This window comes from Mastigoproctus giganteus, chromosome 11 (genome assembly GCF_048544385.1).
Source record: "Mastigoproctus giganteus isolate SK-2022 chromosome 11, ASM4854438v1, whole genome shotgun sequence".
NCBI lineage: Eukaryota > Metazoa > Arthropoda > Arachnida > Uropygi > Thelyphonidae > Mastigoproctus > Mastigoproctus giganteus.
Genome location: NC_143585.1, coordinates 75,524,856 through 75,547,778, shown reverse-complemented (window position 1 = coordinate 75,547,778; position 22,923 = coordinate 75,524,856). Strand labels below are relative to the sequence as shown.

The following is a 22,923-nucleotide window of genomic DNA, read 5'->3' as shown; positions in this document are numbered from 1 at the left end:
ACAAGCAGAGAATAGGGTAGAAAGCCAATAAATCTGAAGTGAATTAAATGCACAAATCTAGCTATAGAGGTGAGTGAATAGTTTAGGTCGAAGACATTTGGGATATTGAAATCACTGATCTAAATATGAACACCTTTGCCAATAATTCGATCCAGTAGCTTCAGCGTAATCTAAGAAAGTAGGGAATAGACAACTTTTTTTTTTTTTTTTTTGATTTGGTAGTTGTTGGCGCATCGGCTTCTGTGGCCATATTGCACCTCCCAAGGTTTTTGCAGTACTTTGATCCAAGCCCGAGGCGGGAATCGAACCCGCGACCTTTGGGTTGCCGGGCAGGTACTTTACCCACCGGGAATAGACAACACTTTCAATAGATGGTTATCTGGAAAGTGGACAAGTAAGGAAAGTCTGAAGTACAGGACAGAGCTCAGTTTCAGCACTTTAGCATGTGGAAGCAAATCCTTCGATGTCCACGTTGTCTTCTTATGGCATCCTGTAATAGTTTCAGGATTTCGATGCCGGTTTACTAACAACGTGGAAAGAATTCATGATGGAAAACATTTTCCCTACCAATGAAATGATTAGTAAATTGATTTGGAAATTCAACCACTAATCACTGAACGACGAGTGGCTGTCGCTCTGCACGTGACAGAAAGGTTTGAAGATAGTGTGTTGTGTTTTGGAAGAATGTGCGTTGTCATTTGTTTACTAATGCAGCATCCGGGAACTTTATGATCCTAACTCGTATATTTATTACTTCCTTATTATAAAGCGTGTTCGCAAATTCGTAACTCGTCTACTTTTCTTCATGTCCGTCCACATGTAACAACTGGAATCCTAGTGAATGGATTTCCATGAAATTTTATATATAGGCGGCTTAAAGAAAGATTTGTCGAGCCTTTCCAAATTTGATTAAAATCGGACCAACAGAAAAGTGTAATTTTCTTTCATAAAATCTAAATTTCTCCATATATACCGTACACTTCAGCGTATAAGACGCCCTTTGAAGCATTAAAAAAATTCGTCTGAAATTTGATGATCGAATTATAACGCAGAATTTGAAATCCTAAATTTAAATTAGTCACGCGCTTAGGATTTACAAAGACGAATTAATAACAATATACTGTATTTACAATTTATTTCATATACGTATATTTGTACACAAATATACATACAATATATATTTTTGCTTTTTGTGATGAATAGCTATCATATTCACTCAAATTTTGTAACTTATTTTATTCATTTCCTCCTAGCTTTTAATGAAAATTGAAATATTACACGTATTTAAAAATCAGTGATTTAATAAATTTAAAAATTAAAACACATATCTTAGATCGTAGCATGATGTCAACACTTTCATAATGTACTTTATTTTTTTTCTCGATTATTACACTTATTTCGCGTTTCTGCTTCGATTAATATAATCAAAAAATACTAATAATTCATGATTTATATATGTGGTACAATGATAATAAGAATCATTCTACTAAATGATAATAATGATAATAATTCTCGGTTCATATGCGTGAACCGAGAATTTCTTTTCTGTGCATCCTGCCACATTACCATTTATTTGTTGCTGGAGCATGGCAAATACATAATATCCAGTGCTTCAGCTACAATATACAGTACATGAATAACCTATGCGAGATGTATTAAACAAAAAACAATAACTGGGGGCTCCGCCCCTTGCTCGCTTTGCTCACCAAACCCCGCGAACGCTTTTTACGTAATATATAGAGGCATGACGGAGTAAGTCAAATCTTTCTACATAAAAGACCTGTCGAAACGCACTGATCGATATCAAATCAGGAAATGACCTATGTAATTATTTACCTGTGAATTTGGTAGTGCGCTGCATTCTCAAGTTCGAATAAATATCACAATGTAATTATTTACCTGAGTTTACATAGGTCACTTAGGAAAAGGCCTGGTAAAAATTCAGATCTTGAGTACCACTCCATACGTTGACTAAAAGTCAGAAAGAAGGCAGTGATTGGCAGGTGCCACTCACTATTTTGCCCCGCTCCCTTTCCTCTTAGGTTGACATGCCTAGGGTGTTTATCCCCCCCCACTTGCGGATGTTTTAAAATCGGAAACTGGTTTTCCGATTTTAAAACAGCGGGATTGGGGGATAAACACCCTACATAAGCTAAGCACCCCCTCCTCGACGACACAAAACAATCAAAAACAAAACGCATTCACAATAATCACCCAATCACAGAACTGGACCGTACAATCACTCCGTTCTACGACCACACCCACTGCACGGAGACAACTGGTACCCAAATAATAGATTTTAGCCAAAGCAAAGACCTTTTTGTTCGGTTTCCATAATTCATGAGGGATACTGTTGCATCCACAAGAGCAAGACTAAAATAAAAAAAAAGTTACAATAGAACATCAAATGTTAGACAGTGAAGCACGTGCACGAGGTTAGTGAACGTTATGGAGGCAGTTGTCAATAATTAATTGCATTTATAGTGACGTAATTGACTCGTCCTCTTCTCCCATTGGCCCGAATAAATATCACTAGGAGAAAAACGTTTAATGTATAGAGAGATAATAACAACAAAATAATAGTAATAATCGTCAGATTTCTATTTCTCCGATTTAATGAAATTTGGGACGGCTCGAAAAATCGTTTTAAAAGAGTAAATATAAAATATGATGAAACTCCATTCATTGGAAGTGGAGTTGTGACATGTGGACGGACAGACATGGTAAAGCAGTTTTATGTACATATTATGCTAACGAGCCTAAAAGCAGGTCGACTTTCATGACGAATATATGATCAATACGAATTTGTATGGAAAAACAAAAGGGGATCTTATACGCAGAGATATATGATAATTAGTATATCCTTAGTACTATCGTGTGATTCTTCATAATTATAAAAACTGACCATTGTTTAGAGACTTACATTTTAGCACCTATTGTCTTTTATCCGTCTGTCCGTTCACATGTAATATCTGGAATCCCAGTGGATATATTTTCACGAAATTTTATACTTAGAACTTTCAGAAATATTGGTCGAGCAACCAAAATTCCATTAAAAGTGGACAAATAAAATTCCGGCATTTCCCCCCCTCCCCTCAACTATATTTCGAGTTGATGGCAAGTACAAATGACAGTACGTTTCGGTTTATTGGCCTTCTCTCGACAAAGAAATGTCAGAAGCTAAATCTTTAGCGTATATTTTGCTGGTGTAACAGAGATTTCAAACCCAAATTCTATTTCCAGTGCTCTTTCCAAGTCCTTCCCATCGATAAGTGTCAGATTATTCGAAAAACTGGATCGACATCAAATTTTCAGTGTGTTTTTGGAAAAAGTATAAATGGAAGTATGTTTAGGAAATGTTCGATCAATGCCAAATTTCTTTAATATATTAAGTGGTGAAAGCTTGGTAACACTTCTTGAGTGCAGTAGAATTTTTGGATAAGGGTCTTTCAATCGCAGGCTGTTTGTAATCTCCACAATTCCTTTAGGAGATTGACTGCCATCTGTTACGAATCTCCTTACTAGCTTCTCTTAACTCCTAAGTCAATCAGATTACATTCTCCCCATATGTGTTCTTAATCCACTCTTCTGATGACCGTTGGTTCTTTGTATGGAATTAGAAATTTACTTAAAGGATAAAACTACCACATGGCCAAGAAGCCAGGCATTTATAAAAATGGGAAAACATCTCGGTTGTAACCCTGCCCTCTGTCGGTGGTGATTAAAACAATTCCTCAGTCATAAGGGTATTTGATGCACATGTTTCTGAATTTCTTGAGTCACTTTACAACTTGCTGACAATGCAAACAAGTGAAGTAATATAGTTAAAACCACCATCTTAATAGTTAATACAAAAGAAGTTGCGTATTTGTCTCAAGTCATGCGACAAATCGTCTGTGTCGCATGAATGGCTTCAAAGCATTGCAGGTAGTGAAGATAAATAGTGGAACAAATAGACCTCTATTACCAACCCACTCTGGCCCTCCCCACTCCATCCCTACACGCCGTTACCGCAGCGGTCAATAAATAAATAAACAACCCCTCTACGTCCCTTCCCAGAATGCCTCTGCCTAAAGAAACTCCCTCGGCATTATTTATAGAGATGGCGGTGAAAAGTCGAAATGACCCAGTGCCGTAGCTGAGAGGCGGGTCTCCAGTGGGTCATATAAAGATAGTTCCTTGGCCCCAGTGCCATAGTTAAGTAACAAGAAAGCAAGAAGGCGAAATGAAACGAAGAGATGAACAACAAATTGAAGCAGAGGTTGTTGGGTTAGCGGAAATATGAAGCACCTCGGGGACACAAGAGGGCTTAGAGATGGTATACAAACGCGGTGCATTGATGTAATCGGAACGCTGGAAGGAACACGCTGATGGGAGTTGGATTAGCACAGGGCGATTAGGAATGGGCTCGGAAGTGACGTATTCCAGTGGGCAACAGCTGGAAGTCATTTTTTGGGAGTGGACAACATTGGGAGTAATTCTTTGGCCTGGAAACAAAACTTATGTAAAGTATCTTTTGATGAGAACTTGTTTTAACACGCGTTCTTTGATATATACTTATAGGGGCCATGGTAGCGTTTAAGATCTCTAAATCTGGATCTTCTATGCGGAACAAGACGATCTTCTGCAGTTAAAACATTTTCCTTTCTCTTTCGTTCTGAGCCTCTTCATTTTTTGCCTCTCCTTGGACAACTAATCTCGGAAGCGCATAAACCAGGGGTACACGCAAGGCACTTGCGTGACATTTGCTACTTACGAAAATAATACCGAATACGGTAAAGAGGTCACTCGCGAGTGACGGAGAAAAATTAGTAAAAGCACACCAAAGTGTAAAGAGTGATAAAGAACGTTGGAAGCTATCTCACACCGAAGGAGATTGCATGCCACACGTGCGTGTGGGATAGGACGCGAGCGCTTGTACTACACTCTCAACCGATGAGGAGCTTGTCACGTTGCATGACAGTTGAAGGAATGAATTGGATTACCTTTTTGCCACGATGAATACTGTCTACTCCACTATCAAAATCCATATGTATATAAGGACACGTGTCTGTTCATTGAATAAATTGTTGTCCTCCAAGATTGGATTCAATTGTTGTTGCAATTTCTGAGCGTAGTTATTCAATTTTCAATCGGAAAATGGACATTGAGACAACCTGAAGGCTAGGAGATATCTACGAGTAAGAACTGACCCTACTTTGACTAACTCTCAGAGATAGACAAATTATAGCCCCAGTACAAGCCTTAAAGAATTCCTCCAGTTTCAAACGAGAGTCGAATCCAGGACTCAACCAATTCTTCCCCGTTTGGGATTGAAACGTTTTCTTGCCCTTAAAACCATGTTGCAAACAACTCTCTCTCTTTCAAGAAAAAAAAATTAAGTAATAAAGATGGCAGAGTTGACGTAGCACACAGCTGGCACCGTGATTACGCACCACATAATGGCATCTCTGTGTCCATGGAATTAACATATCTGTTGTCAGCTAAACAGAATGCCCATGTTTTTTTCTTCTTTTTTTTTTGGCATGCCCACAACTGCGAATGAAACCATAAAAAGTAGGCTTAGTAATTACCTCTCATTAGAAGCCGCCCGACAGATTCATATCAAGTTATAGAACCCTAATCCCCAAGACTACTCCAAGGATCTGCGCACGTCTTTTAAACTAGGAAAGGGATGTTCTTTAAGTACGTGTGGGTGTGCGCACGCTAAAATAATAAGTGGAGTATGTCTTAGCATGAAATTAAGGCCTGGAAGTTTAATTTCACGCTGTGATAACACGTACACGTCTGTCAAAATTGACCGCTTCTCACATTTCGGTTTTGTTCCCAACACTCTTCTTCCACTCAAATGTCTGGAATGTTTTCAACAGCCTCTTACGTCTGTGCATCGCTTAAGACACTCAGAAACATGTTCGCACGCGTCTTTAAAATCAAAGAGTAACTCATAAAATAACGCATGACGTAACGATTCGTGACGTACAATGACGTCATAGTCTGTGGGGGGGGGGAGAGTTAACCAGATCATTTCTACTTAAGCAGGCAATTAATGCGATAGCTTCGATTACCTAAAACCAGTTAAATACTCTGGTTTTGTTGTTGTTGTTGTTGTTGGGTTTAACGACACAAAGGCTACTTGGGCCATATTGTGTCTTCTAATAGTGAATATGAAATAATATCTATATTTTATGATATATTTGTATCCGGTTTAGGAAAGTATATAGTTCCTTTTTATTAGAATCATCTCCCAGAATCTGCAATAAATTTATTGATGACTGTGTTTTAGCAATTGATTTAAAAGTATCTAAGCGGATGTTCTGAAGGTGGGGACAGTCCACTAACAAATGGCGAATGGTCAGTTGTACTTGACATGATGTACATTGTGGAGCGCTGTCATTAGTTAATAGATAGAGATGAGTGAGATAAGTATGCCCAATCCTGAGCCTTCCTAAAATTGTTTCTTCTCGTCTGCTTTTCTGGAAGCTGGAGGGCCACAGCTTTGGTTCTGGTTTTATTTGGAATAATTTGTTTTCTGGATAACTTCTCCAGATTAATGACCAGCTATTGTAACATGCTTTATGGATGATATGTTTATAATCAGTATATGGGGATCGAAAAGTCTGCAAAAGAGTAGTATCTGGTTGTTTGGCTGCTAGATCTGCTCTTTCGTTTCCTGCTATCCCAGAATGACCTGGAATCCAACAGAATGTTACAGTTTGGTTTGACTCATTACACACAAGTAATTTAGAATGGATTTGTTTTATTACAGGGTGAGAGGAGTTGGTATTACTATTTATGGCAGAGACAGCACTGAGCGAGTCAGTGTATATTATGGCAGACGAAATTAGAAGTTGAGTAATATGCCCTAGAGCCAAGTTAATAGCATAAAGCTCAGCAGTGAAGATACTGCATTCTACAGGTAATGAGACAGAAGTGCTGAAAGATGGAAAGATCGCAGCAGCGCCTACTTGGGTCTCAGTTTTCGATCCATCTGTATAGATCTTACAGGCCTGTGAATTAAAAGCAGAGTGAGCTTCATGTAACTGTGCGATATTGAAGGGACACAAGGTGTTCTTTCCCCACTGTTGGAAATAGTCATCGTAAATTGCAGGGATATTTGTCCACGGTGGATCAGGAGGTGTTATGTCCTGATATATATTGTCGATTGCAATATTCCACGTTTGAGTTAGTTCTTTAAGTCTAAGTGCAGCAGGTCTGTTTTCATTTGGTTTACTGTTGTAAAATGAGTCCCATTCGGTGTTGTACAGACATCTCCAATTCGGGTGGTAGGGAAGACTGCGGATTTTTGCGGCATACATTAAAAGCAATGTTTTCCTCCGAAGATGTAAGGGAGGTTCGTGGGCTTCAATGTAAAGGCTCTGGACTGGGGATGTTCTGAAAGCCCCTAGAGAAACTCGAAGGGCACTGTGCTGGATGGTATTTAATCGTTCTAATGTACTCTTCCTCGCAGAGTCATACACTGGGGAACCGTAGTCCAAACGGGATCTGATGAGAGCTCTATAAATATGGATAAGCGTATGCCGATCAGCGCCCCAAGACATGGATGACACACACCGAAGGATATTCAATTTCTTCAAGCAGATGGTACGAAGATAGGCCACATGTGCTTGAAAGTTCAGTTTTCTATCTAGAATCAGGCCAAGAAAGCGGACAGTGTTAACCAGAGGAACCGACACATTTTTTATCTTTAACTCAGGATCAGGATGAAATGACCGGAGTTTGCAGAAATGAGTGGTAGTGGATTTCTGTTCAGCAAGATGGTATCCATTGCGTAAAGTCCACGATTCTATTCTGTTTAGAGTAATTTGTAACTGTCTTTCGATAGTATTCATATTTTGTGATTGGCACGATATGGTGAGGTCATCTGCATACATATATACTTCAATAGTTTTTGGAAGATCTTCCAATATATTGTTGACCCTAATTGCGAATAGGGTTGGACTCAGTATAGAACCCTGTGGGACACCCTCTTCTTGAATATGAGATGCTGATAGGAAGTTTTGATATCTGACTTGAAAGGTACGTAACTTTAAAAAGTTCTGAATAATTTGAGGGAGATAGCCTCTCAACCCTAACTGATGCATATCTGTGATAATACCATGACGCCATGTGGTGTCGAATGCTTTCTGAATATCCAGGTTGACCATAACTAAATGTTGTCTCCTGATGAAGGCGTTACGTATGTTGGATTCAATTTTGACAAGTAAATCTAGGGTGGACCTGTTTTTGCGGAAGCCATATTGGTGATCAGAAAGCAGATTTTGGGATTCAAGAATCCAGGTGAGCCTCTTATGCACCATCCTTTCGAAGGTCTTGCCCAAACAGCTTGTCAATGATATTGGTCTGTAATTTTGAACTAGAGATGTATCTTTTCCCGGTTTTGGTATTGCACAAATATAGGAATGACGCCATGAGAGAGGATATGTGTTTTCTGAGAAGATCCTATTATAAAATAGCAATAGTATGTACAGATCAGCTTCACACAGATGTTTAAGCATTCTGTAGTGAATGCCGTCTGGTCCTGCTGCACTATTTGGAGATTTACTCAAGGATTCTTTGAGTTCAGCTATAGTAAAGGGCTGGTTATATGGAAGTGGGTGATTAGTTGAAAAATTCAATTTTTTTCGTTCTTCATTAGTTTTAATTCTCTGAAAAGCAGTCACATAAGTGGTTGAGGCGGAAGTATTATAGAAATATTCTGCTAAAGCATTTGCGATGTCAGTAGGAGAAGATAGGTCCTGCCCATTCCACTGAATTATTGGAGACTGTAGAGGTAGAAATTTTCCATTGAGAGCTTGTATTTTTTTCCAGATAATCCGAGTGTCAGTATTTTTGTTAATAGTTGAGGCGAACTTAATCCAGGAGTCACGTTTTGCTTTTTTCCTAATTTGTCTTGCTTTGGCTCTCAGTTTTTTGAAAGCTATAAGGTTGGCAGTAGTGGGGAATTTGCGAAATTGGTTCCAAGCACGGTTTTTTTCTACTTTCGCTATGGTGCAATCTTGATTCCACCAATGGTTTTGGTGTACCCGCTTGCTCTGGTTGGATTTTGGAATAGACATTTCAGCTGCTGATAATATATGGCTGGTAATGTGTTCGGTTACTTCATCAATACGTTGTTGCTGTACATACTGTTTGTTTAATAGGACACAAGTACAGTAATTTTTCCAGTCTGCTTTGTGGAAATTCCAAGATATACGGGCTTTGGGGCATGATACGACCTGTGTTTGAAGTGAGCTGATGATTGGAAAATGGTCACTGTGGAATGGATCGTTCAACACCAACCATTCCATACTTGGAAAAAGAGATGCTGAACAGATAGATAAATCTATGGCAGATGTTGTGCCTGCAGGTAATTGAACATACGTTGGAGAGCCAGTGTTTAATACAGTCAGATTATGGTTATCTAGGAATGTTTCAATTAATTGGCCTCTCTTATCCATAGTGGAGGATCCCCACAATGGATGGTGACCGTTAAAATCACCGAGTAAACAGACAGGAGGTGGCAGTTGTGTTAAAAGGTTGTCAAGTTCAGTCTGGGTACAAGGATAATTAGGTGGTATATAAACAGATGCAAGGGTTAATGATATTCCCATTGCTATCCGAACTGCTACAACTTCTAGGGAGGTTACTAGTTGGAGATGTCTTGATGGTATGGTAGTTTTGACAAGAATACCTACCCCTCCACGAGAAGAGTCAGAATCCCTGTCTCGCCTAAACATAGTATAGTTTTTGAATTTGAGTGAAACTTTTGGTGATAAAAATGTTTCCTGTAAGCATACTCCTAATGCGTTAGTTTGTGTGAGTAAATCATTCAGGTCATCTATATTACTGCGTAATCCTCTGCAGTTCCATTGTAGGAATTTGTTCATTGCTTGGGTTTATTTGACGAAGATTGATCTGACTGTTTTTTCTGAGGTTTCTGCCTGCTTAGTTTTGATTTTTCATTTTTGGGAAAGGTTGGGCGTCCTGTATCCATGGTATCATTGGCATGTAATTCTAGGACTGTGTCTTCGTCCTCTGACTGAACTTCCATTTGAATGTTGCTATAGCATGATTTCATTGTCTTTTGATTTTCAACACTAACAGATTTTGTTCTTTCGGGCAAGGTTGAGATGGCATCAGTTGGGATACTGATTGGCGTGTTGCTGGTTTCATTAACTGTAGATTTTTTATTGCACGTTAGCATGGTTTTGGCCCAGGTGGCAAATGAAATGTTTGGTTCTATGGAGACATCTGTTTGAGTTGAAATTGACCGGCTGTTTTTAGAGACCGATGCGTATGATCGGCTAGGCATGGTTAACAGTATTTGCTTCCTTGCTTCAGGGTATGTGACTTTATGCTCTACCTTATATTTCTGGATTTGTTTGCCTGTTTTCCAAAGGTCACATGCTTTAGAAAAGGCAGGATGGCTTCCTTTACAGTTAGGGCAACTAGGAGTGGCAGCTGTACAGTCTCCTTGGGAATGCTCCTTAGAGCCACAAATAGGACACACAGCATCGCCTCGGCATGCCGTCTGAGAATGGCCATACTTCTGGCACTTAAAGCAGCGAATGGGATTTGGGATGTAAGGCCGAATCTTGCAGTTTAAATAACCTGCTTTAACAGAAGATGGAAGAGTCGGAGTACTAAATGTCAAAATGACGGACCTGGTTGGTAGTAGGTTCCCATCTTTTTTGGTCATTATTCTCCGCGCATGAGTCACTTTTTGTTCCCTCAGTTCTTGTATTATCTCTTCTTCTGACACTGATAGTAAGTCCCATTCGCTGATAACGCCTCTAGAGGTGTTAAGAGTGTTATGGGGCGTAACTGACACTGGAATACTGTTAAATGATGTTAATTTTAACAGCTTCTCTGAGTGAGTTGTCTTAGAAGTTTCAATTAGAAGGTCTCCAGATTGGAGACGCTTAACCATTTTAGGAGATCCACAAACCGATTCTAAACATTTCTGTATAAGAAAAGGCGATAGTTTGCCAACAGGTTGCGTGGATAATGAGTGCATTATAAGAAATGCTGGCACGTCATTATTCTGATTTTCCGTCCTTAGTCTCTTTGGACGATTGGAGTCATGGTCAATGTCAGGAATTTCTGACCTTGAGCTCGAGGGCTCTAACAGTGGATAGTCACTTATATCCATGTCGGCTCCTTTTGGCCCTGGGGGTTTGTCTTTACCACCCAGGTTACCGGCCCCGCCACGGGGAGGCAGGAGCAGTGCCACGAGGTGACCAAGCGGCTATTAGTTGTGTTAGTAATAAAGAAAACGAAACAGAAAGGTTTCTTTCCTTTCTGGGCCTTTGCCTACTTCTTGCAGAACAAAAGAGCTACTTAAATATAAAATGAGAAAAAACGGTATTCAGAAATAAACAGAATATATACAATGGCAAAAGCTCTTTAGATAGCTCGCTTTGGAAAACGCACTGAGATCGCTTGGCCACGGAACGCTTGGCACCCGGGGCCACTCTGGTTTTGCTTTCTTCCAATGGAGTATCGATTGTATTGACACCAGCTATCGTACCACGTTCATAGTCCTTAATTTTAGTCTATCAGAACAGTACAAAAGCTCCAATTAATTAAATAACCTACAAATGTTTTTGCTTCCTTTGAACATACTAAACATCCTCGAGCAATGTTAGAGCTGCTTAAAAAAAAGAGAAGGCTTTAATCAATGTTCGGTCTTTGATGCAACTTCATCTCCATAGCGAATTAAGAAAAAAAAAAAAGGAGAATTTTTTTTTTTTTTTTTTACAACGACTGTAGGATGTTGTTTCATCATTCCAGACTATAAGGAAGACTAGCGTAGGAGCCGACTAGCTAAGCAAACTTCGAGACAGTTATTAGCTTCAGGCTGAGGAAAAATGAATTTTTTTTTCTTACTTTAATTTCTTAAGCAGTTGCGATTTCTTGTACCTTTGAAAGAAAAGACAATTAGGTCAGATCTTTGATCTGTCTGCGAAACAGGAATGACTGATAACAGCACTGGTCGAGGTGGGTTTTTCCCCCCAGACAGCGTTCGTAGACTTTTCTTAGGAAAAATAAAGGGATAATTTGAAACACAGCCAATCAATGCAATCCGACCTATAGGGTACAAAAGGATCTCGCTAAGCCTTACATCTTCATATTACACAAAAATATACACTGCAACAGTAGAAATGAATAAAAGGGGCTTTTTTTTAATTGCTTGCCCCTCTTATTACAGGTATTCTAAATATTGTGCATTTGAGCAGTGTCAGCTGGAAAATCAGAGCTTTTCATCCCTCAAGGAAACCCGGCCTTAAGAAAACGCTTCGTTTAAATGACACCGCATTACCTGAATTACCTCAACAGTAATCTAAACCGAAGTATGGTAAATTGCATAATTATTTTTCTAGTTTATATTTTAGTTTTCGTGTATAGTAAGTGACAAAAGATGCGGAGCAGTTTATAACTGCACCGCTTCTTTTGTCACTTACTATACATCCTTACTCAATTTCGCGCTTTTGACTATCAAGAAAAACATGAAAACAAAAATTAAATCCTTTCCGCTTTTCGAAAGTTAAACATCCGTATGAGGAAACGGATGAAAATGCACAAAATATCGAATATCCATCAGCTGAGGACGCGTAAGCACGATTCAGAATACGTCACTACCGGTAGTTCTCCCCCCACGTGGCGATTCACTTCACACCGCGGACGACAGAGGGCATCCGCAGTCCGCCACTGATTTCCATCGGAACATAAATCGCAAATGTTGCATCAGCCAATTCACTCGCACCATCAAAGCGGCCATTGGGTGGTCGAATCGTGTGAGAGCGAACTGGGTGCCTCCGCTGTTAGTAGTCTTTAGTTGCAACATCCCCTCGCGAACTTTGATACTGTGGGCTTCTCCGCCACCATTGACCGCACGATGCATGTATGTGTGTGTGTGCGTGCGTGTGTGACTAGCGTTGTGCGCAGCGGCCGGAACCAACCGATGCAGACGGCGATACGGTAGTTAAAGCTGGAGGCTCAGCGTTGTTGACAGAGACGCCACTCGTGCAAGGCTAGGCACACACGTGACTCGAAGCAACCCCGTTCACACAGGAGAGTGTGAATGAGTGAGTGAGAGAGAGAGTGAGAGAGAGAGACCCAACAGTTAGGAATGTTTCGTAGTGGGGAAGTGGCCCAAACTCCATAGATGTCCAGGGAATTTAACCCGTTGTGCCCTCTGCAATAGTAGGTAAGTGTGCGTGCTGGTGCTGCTACTCCTGTATTTCCTTAAGTCATCTTCCTACCTCTAAGACGAAGGGATGTTGGTCAAAGTTTTAACAGGATAGAGAGAAGAGTTCTTCATTCTTAGTTCATGGAAAACAGACTTTCATTCTTGTATAGCATTTATACCGGAAGCTGCTTTCACATGGTAGAGTATCGATACGCCATCTGTTAGTGATATTGTTTACTATATTTAAATCTCATCATACTTTCATTTCTTGGATATTTATCTGTGTTTTTCCTCCATCTTTCTCTCGCTCTCATTTTTGATATCTTTAAATATTATTTTACTTCTAGTAAAGAGCTATACAATCTCACTATCTTAATCTTTGATGGATAAACTACTCCTCTTCCATCAACTATCAATGATAAAGATCCTTTGCTCATATTATGCTCATGCGTTTAGGTATTTAATTATTTTCAGTAAAAATGTATTAAAAATCCCATTGTCTCGCATAACTATCTCGTATTTGGTCATTAAAATAATTTATTATATTTATTTACATCAAACAACGTTTTGGATTTCTTTTTTCCACCCCATTTTCACGTGCTATGATAATTATATACATTGGAAAGAAAAACATTCTGATTTACTTAATAATATACGCTGTTCTAATTTTAGACTCATTTTTTGAAACAAGAAAATAAATTTTATAGACAATTGGGGAAAAAATAAGAACGTCCCTCAATGCCGAGACACCACTCATAAATCGTGCACTTAATTACGCCAATAATCACTTCTGATATTCTATTTTTATCCCATTCGTAGTGGTTTTTCGGATAAGCGAGGTTCGGATAATCGAGACTGTAGTGTGCGAGTTTAAAAACAAGTGAAGGAGTGGGAGCTCATTGATTAATACTAGGATACAAGATGCCCATCATCCAGCAGCTTTTGGACTCGTGCTGGGATGTTCTTGTAGCGTTACGTATGTCTTCCATGCGTGTACGCGCACTGATACTAGTAATAAATCACCAGTCACGTGACACGCGGTCAGTAGAAAACTGTACATTCTTTTGATCCGAAAAAAAGTGAAGAGCAGACGATACATCCGACGCAATCGTTTGCCAATAAAAGCAATATGATGCGCTAAAACTGCGAGCGGTGGCGAAGTTTTCGTAATACGCGAAATCCATAAAATAGAAGGAAAGTGCAAGAAGTGACACTGACGACTTACACTAGAAGGAGGAGATGTTCGAAAGCAAAGGTTAATAACAAAAAAAAAAAGAAAGGAGAAAAGAAAGAAAAAGATTTGGACTAATGCTTCCACTAGTCCATGGATGTCAGTGCTGGGTCTCTAGCGATTGTGGATAACAACACAGTTCGCGTGAAAGTAAAATGGCTTGCTGCTCAAGCCACCGATAGAAAGAGACAGGACGTCTGGGGGATAATACAGGGGGATGTTTAGCGCATCATTTACTTTTGGCCCTCGGAAAGTGGCATCTCTAAGTGAGGATTTGGCAAAGGGGAAATGAAAATAAAATCTTCCTTCGGATTGATACCTCCTTCACTGCAAGGAAACGGATAAAGAAATTGGAATTTCTTTGTGAATACCCTGCTGGTAAGGGGTATGGAAGGGGGGGGGTGTCTCCGAGTGAGATCACAGGTGTCGTAAAGGATTTAACGAAAAAAAGATCAACCGGACCTTAAAATACTCTGGTTTGTATCACAGGAGAGAGAAAAATCGCGCGTGTACACTTGCAACAATCACCTTCAAAGTCTATGTACACTGATAGTTAAAAATATTATTCGTAAAAACGAAATTTATAATTTTAATTAACAGACAAAGTGTACAGCGAAAGTTGATTGCTGGATATCAAAGTTCCACCTGATCCATATATATTAGCAGTTAAAAAAAAAAAAAAAAAAAAAAATCAGAAAATTGAGTAGAGGGTGGTCCACCACTAGACCAGACGACGCTTAGCATTGGGTGAGTTAATGAATGACGTACTCTTTTAGACAAACAAAAAAGGGACCTTTTACGTATCTATGTGTCATTATAAGCACCGACATTGATACTTGGGGGAAAGGAGAGGAAGCTTGAACGATAAAACAACTTCCAGAGCACAACCAACTTCTGTTAAACTCAAAGTAATCAGTTGTAGTAGGAGGAAAGTCAATACTTTTGGTTAGGACGTATACTTTCTGTCTGGTTTACATTTACGAGGTAGTGATGTAAGGAATTTTTCAACAACAGACTGCAGCTAAGGCTGCAGTTCGCGCACGCGAATGGTAGCTGCCCTAAGGAGTATAAACACACAATACATAAACTCCACAGAGCACGTTTTAGCTTCCGTCCCTGGAGTATCATCAATAGCTGTAGTTGCCGGGATATGCGAGTAAAGAGGGCAGAACCAGAGGTACTATTCTTACATTTCCTGCAAGGGCTTAATGACAAAAACACAGGTGTCCACCAATATCATAGCTGTTTATTGGTAAAATCTCTTTGAAAATTGATACTCCCAATCTCCTGTCCACCTGGCCAGCACTCCAACTTGAAGAATAACCGTACGCTACAACCGAATACATTTTAGAAAACATCTCCGCCGCATGACCTTCATTTACCTCATCTGCAAGCTTACCTTCGCAGTGACCCAGTTAAATATTGATAACACCACACGTTTCTATTATAGTCCATCTGCCAAGAAGCTTATTAATCACCGTTAACCAAAACAATAGGTTTAGTAACGGATCCTTCCATAGAAGAGTACACGAATGCCATTTGATGCATTAAAATATTTATCAACTTACGGTTGCGAATTCAACAAGTCTTGGTGGCAAGCCACCACTGATGTATACTGTATGAAGCGTGCTTTTGACCACGTTTCCATATCCATCCTCGCCTTTATCCGCCTATGTAGTGAAATTTTAAAATCTTTCCATCCCTCCTATTCTTTAGACTACAAGACCTCATTAATATCAATTTATATTCATCTACCTAGTATGAATATTCCTCACTGGCTAAGTCAGTCTTGTGGTAATGTGTTCCATCCTTATCCTCACTAGTATAAGAAATGGAATCGTCTCACAGTGAATTTTGGTAAATAAAAGCCAAAGTTGATATTAAAGAGATGCCAACGTACACTCTCTCAGAGTTATAAATAATGAAGCCAAGTCATGGAACAGGAAGTAGAATCGTGATAGTCTCAAGTAACCTGTAGCCACCCCTTCTTCAAAATTTACTGCTGCACGCGAACCTTACTAATTCTCCTGGCGTATACTCGTGAGATTCTACAGAAATAAAGACTAGGAATGAATATAAACTAAGATTTCCTTCGTTCCTCTGCAAATCCTTGAATACATCTATAATGGATCATTGTGTTCTCATAGTGATCCATGATTTGCAGATGAATTTTAAAATCATGCAACCGACGGAAAGAAACTAATGAATTCCAGTGTTTCCAATTTGAGAAAAGTAATGATAAAAACGTATTTTATATGTATACACTGCCCTACCAAAATATTACAGAATGAGTTGGCTTGGTATTATTGGTTTTCAAAATGAAAAACTTGTTCCGATAGGGATATTCGTGTGTTATTGTGGCGGACCCCAGGGTTCCCCCATTAGCCGCTATTGTACTATTAGATCATGTTTCCTATTTCTATTTCCTATTAGATCATGCTAGATCAACCCAGGGCAAAGATCCCACCAATTAGACACATGAGAAGAGAAAGACAGAAATATGGGAACTGGAAGGGGAGGGAAAAGGTAGGAAAGAGGGGGATCAGCAGACGGATCAACCTTGGAATTTGAAAATAATAGAATTAAAGCAAGAATAAAGAAAGAAAAAAGTGGAACTCGCATCTCCAACTATGGAATCTGCCAGAAGTTAATAAAAACACAATAAGTTCATGTGTTCAGCAACTTGGGTAATTCCATGAATAGAATTCAGATGTTAACACAACACAAAGTACAGTCAAGGTTCAGTCATGAGGAGTAATAACCTAAATTAGGTTCAGTCATGAGTCAGAAAGTACAATTCCAGTTGATATACAAAAGAATTCTAGTTCCTGAGCTTAAGATGGAATTTGATTGGCTTAGTATTTATTTAAAATACTGTCCTCCGGTTATTTTTGACATCCGTCTTATCGGAGATAAGATGGACGCCATCCAAACATCTCTCGACTGGCAGATATCCAACTATAAAATTTTGGTAGGGCAGTGTAAAAAGCGTTTAGTGTCCATCAGAAGAGCATTCTGTAACCGATATTATTATGGACACCATCGGTTCGCGCATGCTCGTATTTGTTTATGATAAAAACCTGAGATCTCGGCGAACAAAATCCTTGCCTAGGCGTATATCGCGCAACGTAGATGCTGCCCCGTTACTTTCTACACTAGCCATTTTTCTAGGACAGCACACGTGCACCGAACTAATCCCATCAATTTTGCTGCCATTCTCCATGTTTACGATAGTCGTTCAGGTGATGTTAAACACATACCCTCGGAATGTGGTCCAGGGGCGTGTTAGGTGAGGAACGCTAAGTGGATCTTGATCCTCCTCTTCCTACACTACACATTTCCCTTCGACAGTTTGGTCATTAACGGGTTACTACGTCAATAATCTAAGTCGGTCGGTGACCTCCGGTTACGAAATCTTAAGTAATGTTCGGGCAATGTGGTTATCAATACACTAACTGATCAGCGAAGAGGGGAGGATTCGGTATTAGCACGTGATCCACTGGTCATTAATTTCAAATTAGGCTATTTCGTGTTGGTTTGTGCAGCTCTCAGCAGATGGCTTTTAGTTCTTGACCAATGATCTCTACCGGATTTATTTTTATTTTATTTTTTTGTTGTTTTGTTTTTTGGAAGTGAAATACGAAACTGACAACCTTGCCTAAAATAACAGTTATGCTCTTGATGAACATTTTTGTTTGCAAACGGATATCTCTACCACGTAACTATTATTTTTGGTTAGTTTACAGAAAACATTTAAAATTTTTAGCATTTTCACGTGAAAGATTACTTTTTTGCCCTCCGTTTGGTGATTAGTTGTGTGGGGATTAGTTGCGATTAATTAGTTTTCTTTTCTTTTTTTTTTCTCTCTCTGAACTGATTACGAAGTCTGACAGTTCCGAGAATCAAGCACGGACAGACAGAAAGAATCAAAGAAGCAAGGGTGGTAAACGAAGCGTAGCATTGCTCATTCTGTTTTGGGAGGAGGACAAAGCTACCGTTTGGGAGACGCGCTTTATCACATTTTCTCGGAGTTCCTAGCGGGTAAGAACCACAAAAAAAAAAGGGTCGTTTGTTGTTGCGTCCCGGCAAATTAGTGTCCCGCCTTCAGAGCACCTAACGTGTTTCCATGCACGTGCGGACAGAGAGGGGGGGATTGTTGCATGAGGTAAATGGAGCGAAGTTTCTTTGGGGTTGAGGAAGAAATGAAGTTTTTTATACCCACTGAAAAACAAATTGTCGCTTAAAATAATCGGTGTGAACCTAAGTTACCGGAGATTTGCTCAGCTATTTGTTGTATTCATACGCCAATTCAGACTTATTTTTAAGCGATAACAAGAAGTTCACATAATAGAGATATTCAGAAACGTCTCCTCATTATTGATACTTACTTACGCTTCTTGGACAAATATTAGAAACACCGAGCACCACGTACCTTGTAACAGCTCCTGGAAGCCGCACAATAAAATGATTGCGATTATCCTATGATGGCCATCTCTTATTATGTCGTGTCCCCAACAGAAGTTGTTACTACGAAATGGAATGCATTTGATAGTGATCTCTCTTTAAGTGAATGTTAAATCCACTGCGCTTGCAATAGTTATAAACAGATTTATCGCAAGAGAGCGTAAAGAAGAAACGTACAGCACATGTGGTTTAAGCTTTATGATCTTCGGATTGTAATATCATAGAGTATGGGGTTGCTCTCAAATGGTCATGCAGATGATTGGGATAACAGGATATCTATTTCATCTTCCTAGACCATCCCAAATATACTCTATTATAGTAAGATCTGAAGATTGAAAAGGTGAATTCATAGGTGCTGCATACTCCCTCTTCAGGGATAGTGTCGTTGCTCATCAGCAGACTAACTCGGCCATGAGGTAAAAAAAGCCCAAATTACATGTGAATGGATGAACGAAGGACGAATATGCTGAAGCTGCTGGCACTTGCACATTTATGAACACGCCTCAAATAAAAAAAAAAGTGAAGTAAACGATCATGACATCTTCTTCATCACAGCCAGCCCGTCAAAGAGTAGACAAGTATGGACTCTCACATTACAGGACTTATGATCCTTAGACTAAAAACTCTCAATTGGATATGTCAGAATGAGAAAACTGAATTAAAACCTCTAAAAAGTATTCGTACATCCCTGTTTTCCTAGTTCATTGAGCCTTCCAGGATAAGATAAACCTATCTATGGACAAATTCAATGGAAGAGTTAAATGGTAAAACTCAAGCAGTTCCTGTTGTCATTTCAAAGGCTTTTGATCATGTTTGTCATAAAGGTGTTCTAAATAAGCCTCCATCTTATCGAGTTCCGAATGTTTCTGTAACTGAGTATCCAGTATTCTCTCTGAACTTTCGCTGCGGGTGATGGTAGATTTTATTATTATCTGTTTCTCTTTCGAAATATCCATTCACAGCATGTGGCTAGAGGGTGTGGTTACATTTTTACAAGCTTATTTACAAAATATGAACTCAAACACAGAGCATACGATTATTAAATTAATATTCTATTATATTTGTACCTGCTGGTACACATTATCAAAGATTTCTTCTCTATATATTTTATCTGTACATAGTTTTTCTGGATCTATGTTTAAATTATTAAAAAAACTAACAGTATTTGCAGGGAAGAATGTCTCCAGAGAATCTAATTGAGTCATGTCACTTGAGTCCTGGTTCTTCCCCATTTATTCTCCGTCGCATCATCCATAGATAGCTCTCTGTTTTCTAACTTCTCCACACATTCTAGTGTCATCCAAGGTTTAGTTCTTTCTCCTACTGAATGGAAATCCTATCCATAATTTTGCCGATAATAGCACATTGCATTCCACCTACCAGTTTATGAAATGTTGCTCTGCACAAACAGCTTCAACTTCTGGAATAGCCACTACCAATTCCTTACATGCTGACATCTACGTAATTCTCCAGAGGAACAAAGATAACCTAGTTAATTTCAATCCTTCTAAAACTCAGTCCTGTCTGACACCTTACGAAAAGGAATCTGTAGCTTCTATGTTTATCTTCGACGACACTCAGATTTCTAGACAAGATCACAAATCTCTATTAGGAATGAACTGGCTTCTAATTTCTCTTGCCATAAGCAAATCAATAATATTGCTTCCTCTGCACCTAAAAACTGCATCCTCTCTCGTTGTTACTTTTCTTCTAAACAGCTATTCACTCTGTAGATATCTCAAATCCATCTCCACCATGGAATATTGTTCCCACATCTGGGGCGGTGCCCGCATAAGCTCTCTCTCAGGCTTCTAGATTCCACTTAAAAGAAAGCAGTTAGGTTAATTAATGACTTATCTCTTACAAAGTCCCCCGCACTCTGTCTCATAGACGTCCTGTTCCTGCTGCATGCCTTTTCTATGGATACTTCCACGGGCACTGTTTATCTGAATTGTCATCTATAATTCCCCCCATCCCCCACAACCAGTCCGAACTCGTGCCGCAACTAGTGCATTCTTTTACTGTCCAACTTCAAATTCACAGAAATGACCTTTTCTTCTTCCTCATTTATTCCTTCAACTTCCCTTTTCTAGAACAACCTGTCCCTAATTTTCAGGGAATGAGTATTCCCTGAAAATTACAATCTACAGAAATTCAAGTATCTTCTTTCACCTTCTCAACCTTCAACCGATGCACAGTACTAAGTACTATAGGTTCTGATACCTTTCGTGTTTTGGGGTTTCATAAATAAAATTAAAAAAAAAAAAAAAACAGTGTGTTGCTCTGCAAGCAAGAAAGATGTTTTATTTTATGGGAAAACATCCTGGGCTTGGACGAGGTTAAAGGCTTGGACCTTCACAGTCGTTGCGTCTGCAGTTGGAAATTCTAAGAGAAGTAACGGATAACTTCTTGGAGTACACAATTTTACATCATTTTCATACCATAATCGATCACAGATGTCACCAACAGCTCCAAATGTATTTTTTAGAAATTGTCGTTCAAATTCTTTATAGGTATTACTGTCATGTTCGATATTCTTATAAATGATTTCATGCTCGAGTACTGTCAAAACTTAAGGAGGGTCTACAACAAGCGGTTGAGCTGAAATATGATTCTGTTTCTTTTTGGATGATGCAATCGAAGCGGTTTGTTGCAGTATACTCTATCTAGCCGGTTCAGAAATCAACTGAAAATCGTCAATGTGAATCTTCTGAATCGAAATATCCAGAAAGTTCTTGAATATAATTCAGAAGTCAATGTAGATGGTTGATCAATATCTTGAGAAGCAAATTTTATTAAACTGTGCATTATGTTTTTGAACTCATGTTCTCTATGTTTTTGAACTCGTCCTTTTGCCGACATGGGAGGCTTCTTCGGTTGCTTTGAAGCTTTTATTCTTGCATAATATTACTATCCGCTGCTTACTCTACCGAATCAACGTTAGTGACTGAGTTAGTATCATTAGTGCCATTTAGGAAATGACGTCATTTTCGCCTGAAATTAATTACCCCACCCCATATTTTCCATCATCAAACAGTTTAGTGTTTTACCACACAGTTGATACATTAATCTGGGATTACTGCTATTCATATGAAGTCCCTTTCATTTATCAATGTTAACCTGAACTGCAGTCTTCCAGCCCATCTGCCTAGATCCTGTTGAAATGACGTATCCTGATTAATGTCGTTAACTACCGTACCAACATCTGTATCATCAACAATCTTAGATATTAAACTAGAAATGCCTAGATCAATATCATTAATAAATATTAAAAACAGTGAATCCGAACCCTGTGATACACCACTAATAAACGATAATATATGAAGAATAGTGGCTACTGATAACCACTCTTACCACTTAACCATCCAAATCCACAGAAGTGACTTATCCTAATGGTACACTGCTCCAATTTGTACATCGGTTGTTCATGTGGAACAGTGTCAAAAGCTTCACTGAAACCTAAGTGTTTGATGTTAAAATTAGTAGTTACATCTAGTTCCGTTGTGACAATTTCGTAGAAAATCAGATTGGTCAGGCATGATCCACCCTTAAACATGCACAACCCTTTGAATAACTTGATTATAAACTAATTTATACTGATTTGTGTCCCCTTACAATTTACAAGCTTTGATAATGAAGTTCCAGAACTGAAGCCAGTGCGCTAAAAGGATGATTTTACGGTGTAGAGGACATTAAAGAGACATGAACAATGAGAAATGGTGGCAGTCAGTTAACACGGATTTATGTTTCCAATAGCGCTACGAGCGATCGCACAAGTGGCTACACTTTGGAAAATATTAAACGCTTTTTTTCATTCTAACATTTGTTTTTTTTTTAAATTTACTTAGGTATAGAACTTAATTTTCCAAACTTATACAATCATCCCATGCATTTTTTATTCTCTACCATTAAACTCATCAGATCACCTAATAGCCATTTTGGCCCAAATTTAATAACTACTTACCCGAACATTTTCCATTTGCGATTAAATCAGGTGATCCCATTGAAAATATTTTTAAAAAAAATTCCTGTGTCC

At 39.0% G+C, this 22,923-nt stretch overlaps 1 protein-coding gene across 2 annotated transcripts in view; it reads left to right on the top strand.

Annotated features, from left to right (window-relative positions):
• The window catches only part of LOC150078136 (cadherin-like and PC-esterase domain-containing protein 1), a 168,449-nt gene that overhangs the window by 58,667 nt on the left and 86,859 nt on the right, over positions 1-22,923 (top strand). Inside the window, exon 1 of one of the 2 annotated variants that reach the window (XM_090385076.1) lies at positions 12,893-13,210. The exons of the other annotated variant lie outside the window; for it this stretch is intronic. The gene's annotated coding sequence lies outside the window, so the exon portion shown is untranslated. Of the gene's footprint in view, positions 1-12,892; positions 13,211-22,923 lie in introns of those variants that run through there. 2 annotated transcript variants of the gene reach the window in all.